Here is a 10,113-nt window from a genome sequence, read left to right as displayed (position 1 = left end):
CATCCAAAGTACCGGATGCTTTAGTACTTCGAAATTTATATCATGTCCGAAGGAGGATCCCGGAATGATGGGGATATTCTTATATGCATACTGTGAATGTCGGTTACCAGGTGTTCAATCCATATGAATGATATTTTTGTCTCTATACATGGGACGTATATTTATGAGAATTGAAAATGAAAATCTCGTGGTCTATTAAAATGATGGAAATGATTATTTATGTTAAACTAATGAACTCACCAACCTTTTGGTTGACACTTGAAAGCATGTCTATTCTCAGGTACGAAAGAAATCTTCCGCTGTGTATTTGCTCATCTTAGAGATATTACTTGGAGTCATTCATGACATATTTCAAAAGACGTTGCATTCGAGTCTTTGGGTTCATCAAGATTAATATCAAGTCAATTATAGTTTGATATATTATGAAATGAGATGCATGCCTGTCAACTTTAGATGTAATGAAAGTTTGTCTTTTAAAAACGAATGCAATGTTTGTAAAATGTATCATATAGAGGTCAAGTACCTCGCGATGTAATCAACTATTGTGAATCGTTTATAATCGATATGGACTCCGTCCGGATGGATTAGGACGGGTCGCTTCAGTTGGTATCAGAGCGATGGTCTAAGCGAACCAGGTCTTGCATTAGTGTGTCTTATTGATAGTCGTTAGGATGCATTAGTGATTCTGGAGTTTGACCGTGTCTGCATGTCAAAAGTTTTGCTTATCATTTTTGTCGAAAATCATCTGCTTATCATCCTTAGGAAATTAGCTGCTCATTATCCGTAGTCTAGACACGTTTTACTGCATTGACTGCATGAATAGTGTATAGACAAAAAATTCATATCTTAGCGTATCTGACAATTCATATCTTAGCGTATCTGTTACTGTAGACCTTGCCTGATATCTCTCATAAGTTTCTTAGTAATTTAAGGGATCCTGGTACTATATATATATCTATGCATATTATGCATTGAGAATACATCCAACTATCAATTGCTGTCACTAAACTCTTCATATCAAAAATCTTTTCTGTGATCGCGTAAGATGGCTTCTACGAATCGACCACGTTCCGCTGACTCCGAAGACAGCATGACAGGAGCACACCAACCAATCAACTACCGTGATTACAGGATAAAATGGAAGTGGGTTCGCGACATACTCACCCTATGGAGAAGGGAAGAAGGTACTCCATATCATGAACCGAATCTTCCACCTAACCTTGGAGTACTCGACCCGCTCACCGGTGAACCTGTTCGCAACACCATTTATACCCTTTTTGCCAGAATTTTTCGTCTTGAGACTACCATTAACTGAACTAGAGAAGATATCCGACCTCTACCTCACACTGATAACCAACCAGGATTAGTAGGAGAAGTTAAAGAACTCCGAGCTCGAGTGTTAACTTTAGAGAGCACGGTACACAATTTGCAAGCACCAGCAGTATCACCAACACCAGTAACATCACCAGCCTCAGCACCAACAGCTAGTACCACCAACAACAACATCCGCGTCACCAGCTTCGACATCTCATTCTGTACCTCAAGTATAATCACCGTTTTACGTATCGTTCTACACCAATTATCTTCGTTCTACATGGCGATTATGTAATCTCTAATATTTTAGAGATTATATATTCTTGTTCTAAGGTAAATCAAATGAGTTTATTATCATATTGACTCATTAAATCCATGATTACATTTGAAGAAAATATATATGTATATATATTTTTTCATAAAGGCTAATTAAAAATTATTTCGTGCAAACTATTAATGTGAAAGTATTTTAACTGGTAGGTAATACCTGAGGAATATTTAGATTTCACTTTAATAAGTACACTGTACATTCTTTCAAATCTAACTCAACAGTCATTTACTATCCTATTTACAACCACCGATATACGTATCCGTTCATCGCAGAATAACCCTTATCATTCAATTTCATATTTGGATTTTGATTTATCAGAATCCAACAAGTGGCATAATGAAGAAAACATTGAATAAAATAAAATTTGTTAGAAACAAACAAATTAATTATGAGAAATTTTGTTAAGAATCCACGCTAACTGTTCCTAGCTAACTGTTAATTCTGTATTACCTTTTATTTATCGCAATTTATTTACCGCATTTTATTTATCGCAATTTTAATTCTCGCAATTTTATTTATCGTCATTTAAATTCTGTTATTTACTTTACGCACTTTATTTATCGTCATTTAATTTCTGTTATTTATTTTACGCACTTTAAATATCGGGACACGTATACAAGGTTTTGACATATCATATCGACGCATCTATATATATTATTTGGAATCACCATAAACACTCTATATGTAGTAATGATCGAGTTCTCTATACAGGGTTGAGGTTGATTCTACAATAATATATATAGTTTAGGTTGTGATCGGGTCTGAGACATGTACAAGTGTCACGATACGTATTAATTAATTCGAATATTATATATTAAATTATATATGAATTATTGGACTGTCAACTGTGGACTATTGATTGTGGACTAATAACATTGGACAATTAAAATGAATTAAAATATTGATTATAACATATGAAACTAAACATTCTTCAAGTTTGCCACTTGATTTCATCTTAAACCTCATTGGTATTTTGATGATTACAATCTGCGTTCAAACCTTTCATAATTCTGAAAACACCTCAATTAAGAGAATGAACCAACCGCACTTCATCTACGGTGGGAAAGATTTATGCATTTAGTTATGCACCTGAAAACTCTTGAAAACTGAGTAAACGTTTAACACATAACTGTGATAATTCCTTTAGTGTTATTATTACCCAAAATAACTTTGCAATTCCTTTCCAAATTAGCCAATTTTGTCACAGCTCCAACAAATCAACTTCGACTTTTCACTCGGATTAGCTTATTATAACCCTGATATATAAGTTTACCTTTCGTCATCAATACCGGAAAACCGTTTATATCTCACTACATTAGCAATAAACTTACCAGCAACTTCATTGATCTTTGACCTTATGAAAAGTTATTATATTCATTGAAATCCTATCATCTACTCATCTGCATCTGATAACGAGAATTTCTGTACCAAATACCGAGAATCAGCAATCAGTATTTTGAAACCTCGCAGCATGTCTACATTAACAGTTATATGTAAACATATAACATTTATCTCTTAGAGTTATGATCTTTCATTCTGAAATTCTGAAAAGTACCCAGTCTACAAATCAATACCACAAATTTTGAAAAAGCTAAATACAGCAGCAAAAACTGTACACGACCTTAACCATCGAAAGTTTGATGATAAAGAATGGAGTATTGGAAACAATCAATAGAAAAATTTAGTACCGAAAGGCGTATTATGCGAAACTATGAAGGAAACCGTGGAAAAATCACAAAGAATAAGTTTAACTTCAAAGAATCCAAAAGATTCAATGCCTGCTGAAGTCTTTAGCGAATATCTTGCTCCTTACTCTAAACCCTTGCGGACAAAAGTCTCCATCATCCTTTAATCTTAGATATTCAAAGATATTATCGTATCTTTCATTATAAATATCTTCGATATTTTCTGGATATATTTTCATAACTAATCTTATCTGAAATCATTAATCTCTTCGTGCTATCAGTGTTACATCATATAGAAACTGTTAGTTTCTATATTCTGTAAACTTTCGAGCTTAAAATATGAATGTTATTGAAGTAATGTTGGGAACTGATGCATGAGTTAGTATAATATAATGACACTTGATCAACGTGATTATATTACAGTAAGTCATGCTGAGTTTCTAAATGAAACGTGATGATTCACAGATTATAACGTCATCATGTGCCATGTTACACGACTCTTACATTCTGTCTAATCTATAAACATATCAAGAACATATTTTTCTTTATAGTCCTATCTTTCCTTGAATTCTGGTAATTTGACAAGTCAAATTGTGCTATTACCGTTTCTTTCTTAGGACATTAATAATGTTCATTCTGAAACTGATATCTGCGAATTCTGGACCATTACAAGAGATGCACAATCGCAAGAAGAAGAAGAAGCGAAGGGACAAAGCTCCAAAATAGAAATTGGAGTATAAATCGCAGCAAATAGGGGGAAGTATTAACTGGGGATGACAATGATTATAGGAAACAGAAGCAGGGACATCGAAAAATAAGGGAAGATATAAAACCCAATAACATCACAGAGATTACAAACCGTGGATATTAATACGAATAGCAATATAGAGACACGGTAGAATTAAGAATAGTATCACCCCAAGGTAATAGTAAAAGTAAACAGATTATTCTGGTGGAAGATTGAAAAGAAGGATGACAGAAATGATAATTAGGAAAATATCAAGGATTAGAACTGGACTAAGCATTTTCACAATCTTTTGGATGTATGAATTAAGAAAAAAAAAGTATAGGAATAGAGAGAATAATGGAACGGAAGAGTTTAATTATAATGGAAATGCCAGACAGAGTAATCGAGGCAGATCACCATATTTAATTATAGAGATCTTAATCTCCTTATTCGCCGAAGAATCAAATCTCTTAGATTTCGAAGATTTTCTTTAAATCCCTTGAATTCCGGAATTCAACCAATACAACGTCAAAAGTTAAGACGCACCTTATTTTCTAAATTCAACCCTGACTACGTCAAAAGCTATGACAAATCTTTACTTCTTTATTTCGTTCTTTTGTGAATAGCTTCACTCGTACTCTTCGAATAACCGAATTGTTTTATCCATATTACTCAATGATGATAAAACTCTATTTATCAATTCATATTCGTCATGAAAACATTTTTATTGTTAGCCATGACGACCCCACTCAAATTTCGGGACGAAATTTCTTTAACGGGTAGGTACTGTGACGACCCGAGAATTTCCGACCAAATTTAAACTGAATCTTTATATGTTTCTGACACGATAAGCAAAGTATGTAATATTAAAGTCTCAAAAATTTTGAACTATGTTCATGTATTCAATTACCCTTTGACAAACCCCGATGATTCACGAACCAGTGTTTGTAAATATGTATATATATAAAAATGTGTAGGTATATATAAATATTACTTGTGTATATATATGTTGTTATATTAAATTTAATTATTTAAAATATGTAATTAATAAATGTATTTATTTAGTAAAAATTTATTATTTAAAACTGTTCTTATATATATAAAGGGCATATTGAATAAATATGATTTTGGACCTATTCTGTAAATGTCTGTAACACTCGGTTGACATTTCTTTAGTGTTCATAATAATATAGTACATATGTATGAAGTTTTAAAATGAAAGTTGAACTGTAAATTGATTACGAAGATTTTAGGCTTCATAAAAATATTTTTACCTTTTTAAGTTTAAATATTCGTACTCCGTACATATAAATCGGAAAAGAAAATAAATAATTTTCGAGCCTTTTTGATCAGGTTTCAAGCAGGTAATGAGTGAAATAATAAAATATGTTTGATCTAAAAATATGAGATTTTTCTGAAATAAACTATACGTTAACTGTTTAGCAGTGGACTCGATATACCAATCCGAGAAAGAGTGTCGGTACAATTATTCATGGCTGCTATGAGTTTGCACATGTGTGTTTTAATTATTATTTAATTATTATTATTAATTATTATTAATATGTAAATTACATATAGATATATAACTACATATACATAACAGAGGATAGATGGATATAATCACTTCCCTCACTTCACCTCCTCCCTCACTACCATCTCCGGTGAACCACCATACACAACTTCAATCACCATTAACCTCACATCACCATCGTATATCACCATGACCTTCAATCGACTTCTTTCTTCTTCTTTGTAAACTCGCAAAACCACCACCATTTGTTCACCACTTCGCTGAACCATCATCATCGAGCTTCACCACCCTACATCAACCATCGGCAACCTTTTAGCTTGCTACCTTCCTCCACTTAAAACTTGGAGCACCATCTCAAACCACAAACCTCCACCACCGTGAACACACACACCACCACTCTCTCTCCTCTTTCTATCTACTTTTCTTCTTTCTTTGTTGAAATCGTGTAACCCAGTTCCTCACCTCAAAATCTCTGCAACCATCGAAAATTCATTGAATTATTACCGCTATAAATTCCTGTTCTTGTTTCTGTGATAATAATGATGAGGATCATGTTAATAACTATGATAATGATCGTGATATTATGATAATTGTAAACGATGATGTGAGATGATGATACTTAGATGAGTTCCTGATTATTTGATGACGAGATGTCAGGATATTATGATGAGGAAAACGATGATGAAAGACTGCTGCTCGCTTCCTTACTATTTCGAATGCTAATCACCACACTATCCATACCCATCAAGATCGAAACTATAGCTATCAATTTCCTTTTTTTCTTTATTTTTATCGACCACCACCACCACCGAACAATCCATCACTACTGCTACGCGTGTTTTCTTTTCTGTTTTGCAGTCATAGAACCCCTAAACCATAATCAAATTGTTGCTGCTATGTTACTTACTCGAGAATCACCGTACCACCAATCACCACTATTCCCCATAACCATCACCACAACCACCTTGATCATCAACCACCTTCGAACCACTTCAACACCATCGTGAACCGCCCCCTGTTGCTGCCATATACTTCTATTCCACAACCCACAAAACCGCTGCTACATTGAACCTGCTTCGTTCTTGTTTCAAACTCGCAACCATAATCACCACCGGCATTTCTGTTTTTGTTTTATCCCAACAGCCGGAACCATCATCACCATATTCTTTTCTTCACTACTTCCTGCAAACGAGTGAGCTGTGGCATATATATATTTTTTTTGTTTCCTGTCGGTTAAAAAGAAGAAGAGGAAAGAACAGAAAACCCTTTTAATTTATCTTGGGTCAATTAAACATGTATTGGGATTCTAATGATTTGTTTGATGGGCCGAAGTGTTCATTTCCTGTTGGGCCATATCAATGGGAATGGGCGACGACGGGCTAATGTAATATAGGGCCGAGATTAAATCAGAAAAACTGATATGGAGTAATGGTTAGGACGAGTGCAGATATTCGAGAGGTCGCGGGTTCAAGTCCCGGCGTGGCGTATTATTTTTAAGCATGTCTTCAAAAGGTTGTGATCCTTGTTATTATTATTATTATTATTATTATTAATATTATTATTGATAAGTTAAGTATTACCATTAGCCTTATTATTAGCATTATTATCATGATAGTTAGTAATATAAATATTAGTATTATTATTATTATTATTAAAATCATTATTTTTATAGTTATTATTAGTAGGTCTATTATTAGTAAATCATTAATATCAAAACTATCATTTTTTAACAAATAAATATTTGGTACATAAAACCTACTTATTACATATACTACAATTATATTAATATCCCATATAACTATATATAAGACATATTAACATTTCCTATATAAATACCTATATACCACAAATTAGATATTTTTAATATAATACTATATATATATATATATATATAACTAAATGTATAGATTTTAATCATTTTACATATATATAAAATAAATATATATAACATATAATTTAAGATATAATTGAAGTATATATTTTTAAATGGAATTTAATGTAAATTATTTAAACTACAAACACATAAATAATATATAATTAATAAAGGAAATTATGTGATTTCCATTATATGTTTTAATAGATATACAATTGATATATGTTCGTGAATCCGAGGCCAACCCTGCATTGTTCAGTGTCGCCGTATGAATATTTTTACTACAAAATATTGTAGAGTGAGTTTCATTTGATTCCCTTTTATTTTTTACATTTTTGGGCTGAGAATACATGCAAATGCTTTATTAACTGTTTTATAATATTTATATGTGTGTGTTTCATTTGCTCCCTTTTACTCTTTATATTTTTGGGCTGAGAATACATGCGCTGCTTTTATAACTGTTTTACGAAATAGACACGAGTAAATGAAACTACATTCTATGGCTGGATTATTAAACCAAATATGCCCCTTTTTAGTCTGGTAATCTAAGAATTAGGGAACAGACACCCTAATTGACGCGAATCCTAAAGATAGATCTATCGGGCCCAACAAGCCCCATCCAAAGTACCGGATGCTTTAGTACTTCGAAATTTATATCATGTCCGAAGGAGGATCCCGGAATGATGGGGATATTCTTATATGCATACTGTGAATGTCGGTTACCAGGTGTTCAATCCATATGAATGATATTTTTGTCTCTATGCATGGGACGTATATTTATGAGAATTGAAAATGAAAATCTTGTGGTTTATTAAAATGATGGAAATGATTATTTATGTTAAACTAATGAACTCACCAACCTTTTGGTTGACACTTGAAAGCATGTCTATTCTCAGGTACAAAAGAAATCTTCCGCTATGTATTTGCTCATCTTAGAGATATTACTTGGAGTCATTCATGACATATTTCAAAAGACGTTGCATTCGAGTCGTTGGGTTCATCAAGATTAATATCAAGTAAATTATAGTTTGATATATTATGAAATGAGATGCATGCCTGTCAACTTTAGAAGTAATGAAAGTTTGTCTTTTAAAAACGAATGCAATGTTTGTAAAATGTATCATATAGAGGTCAAGTACCTCGCGATGTAATCAACTATTGTGAATCATTTATAATCGATATGGACTTCATCTGGATGGATTAGGATGGGTCGCTTCAGTCATCACCAAAACACGCATACAACCACCACAACACTGCCACTGTTTCAGTGTAAAGTTTTTTTTTTCTTCTTTCGGTTGACACCCAGAACACCATCAATTAAAACACTGTAAGTGACTTTTTTGCTGCAAGTTGTATTTATATATATACGTTCCTTTTGTAGTAATAAAGAAAGAAATTAAGTGGCTGTTGTTTTCAAATGAACTCCACCATGTGTTCCCCACTTAATTTATGTTATGGCGATGTAATGAAAGATTATCTTTTCAAAAATGAATGCAATGTTTGTAAAATGTATCATATAGAGGTCAAATACCTCGCGATGTAACCAAATGTAATGTATTCGTCCAGATGGATTGTGACGGGGCATGAAAGTTATGAACATCATTACTACCTCAAGTTTTGTGGATAAACTTACTGGAAATGAGAAAAATAGATCTAGCTTCAAAGGATCCTTGGATGGCTTGAAAGTTCTTGAAGCGGAATCATGACACGAAAACAAGTTCAAGTAAAATTTCCACTCGAAATAAGATTGTTATAGTTATAGAAATTGAACCAAAGTTTGAATATGAGTATTACCTTGTATTAAAAAGATATCTTACTGTAAATAAGAAAGATTTCTTGAGGTTGGATGATCACTTAAAGTGGATTCGCAAGATTGGAAGTAAACTAGCAAACTTGGAAGTGTTGTTGGTGTGTTCTTGAGTAGTTATTTTGTAAGTCGATCTTGGTTAGCTAGATTGAGTTATATTGAGCTAGATTTTGTTGAAGATGATGAAGAACACTTAGAATAAAGGAAGAACACTTGAGAGAGATGAGTTTGATGCATGAAAATTGAAAATGAAAGTGTGTTTTTGGTTCCTCTTTCACGTGAATGTAATGAGTCAATATAGGCTCCATTAGTTTGTTGTTTTGTTAGATATTTCATGCTAGTTGCCAAATGATGGTTCCCACATGTGTTACATGACTCACATGGGCTACTAAGAGCTGATCATTAGAGTATATATACCAATAGTAAATACATTTAGAAGCTGTGTATTGTACGAGTACAAATACGAGTGCATACGAGTAAAATTGTTGATGAAAATGAATGAGGATGTAAATGTAAGCATTTTTGTTAAGTAGAAGTACTTTGATAAGTGTCTTAAAGTCTTTCAAAAGTGTATGAATACATATTAAAACACTATATGTATATACATTTTAACTGAGTCGTTAAGTCATCGTTAGTCGTTACATGTAAGTGTTGTTTTGAAACCTCAAGCTAACGATCTTATTAAATATTGTTAACCCATTGTTTATTATATCTGATGAGATGTTAAATTATTACATTATCATGATATTATGATGTATTAATATATCTTAATATGATATATATATATATACATTTAAATGTCGTTACAACGATAATCGTTACATATATGTCTCGTTTCGAAATCC

Source organism: Rutidosis leptorrhynchoides, chromosome 1, assembly GCF_046630445.1.
Source record: "Rutidosis leptorrhynchoides isolate AG116_Rl617_1_P2 chromosome 1, CSIRO_AGI_Rlap_v1, whole genome shotgun sequence".
In the NCBI taxonomy this organism is placed as follows: Eukaryota; Viridiplantae; Streptophyta; class Magnoliopsida; order Asterales; family Asteraceae; genus Rutidosis; species Rutidosis leptorrhynchoides.
Note: the sequence above shows the minus strand (reverse complement) of the source record.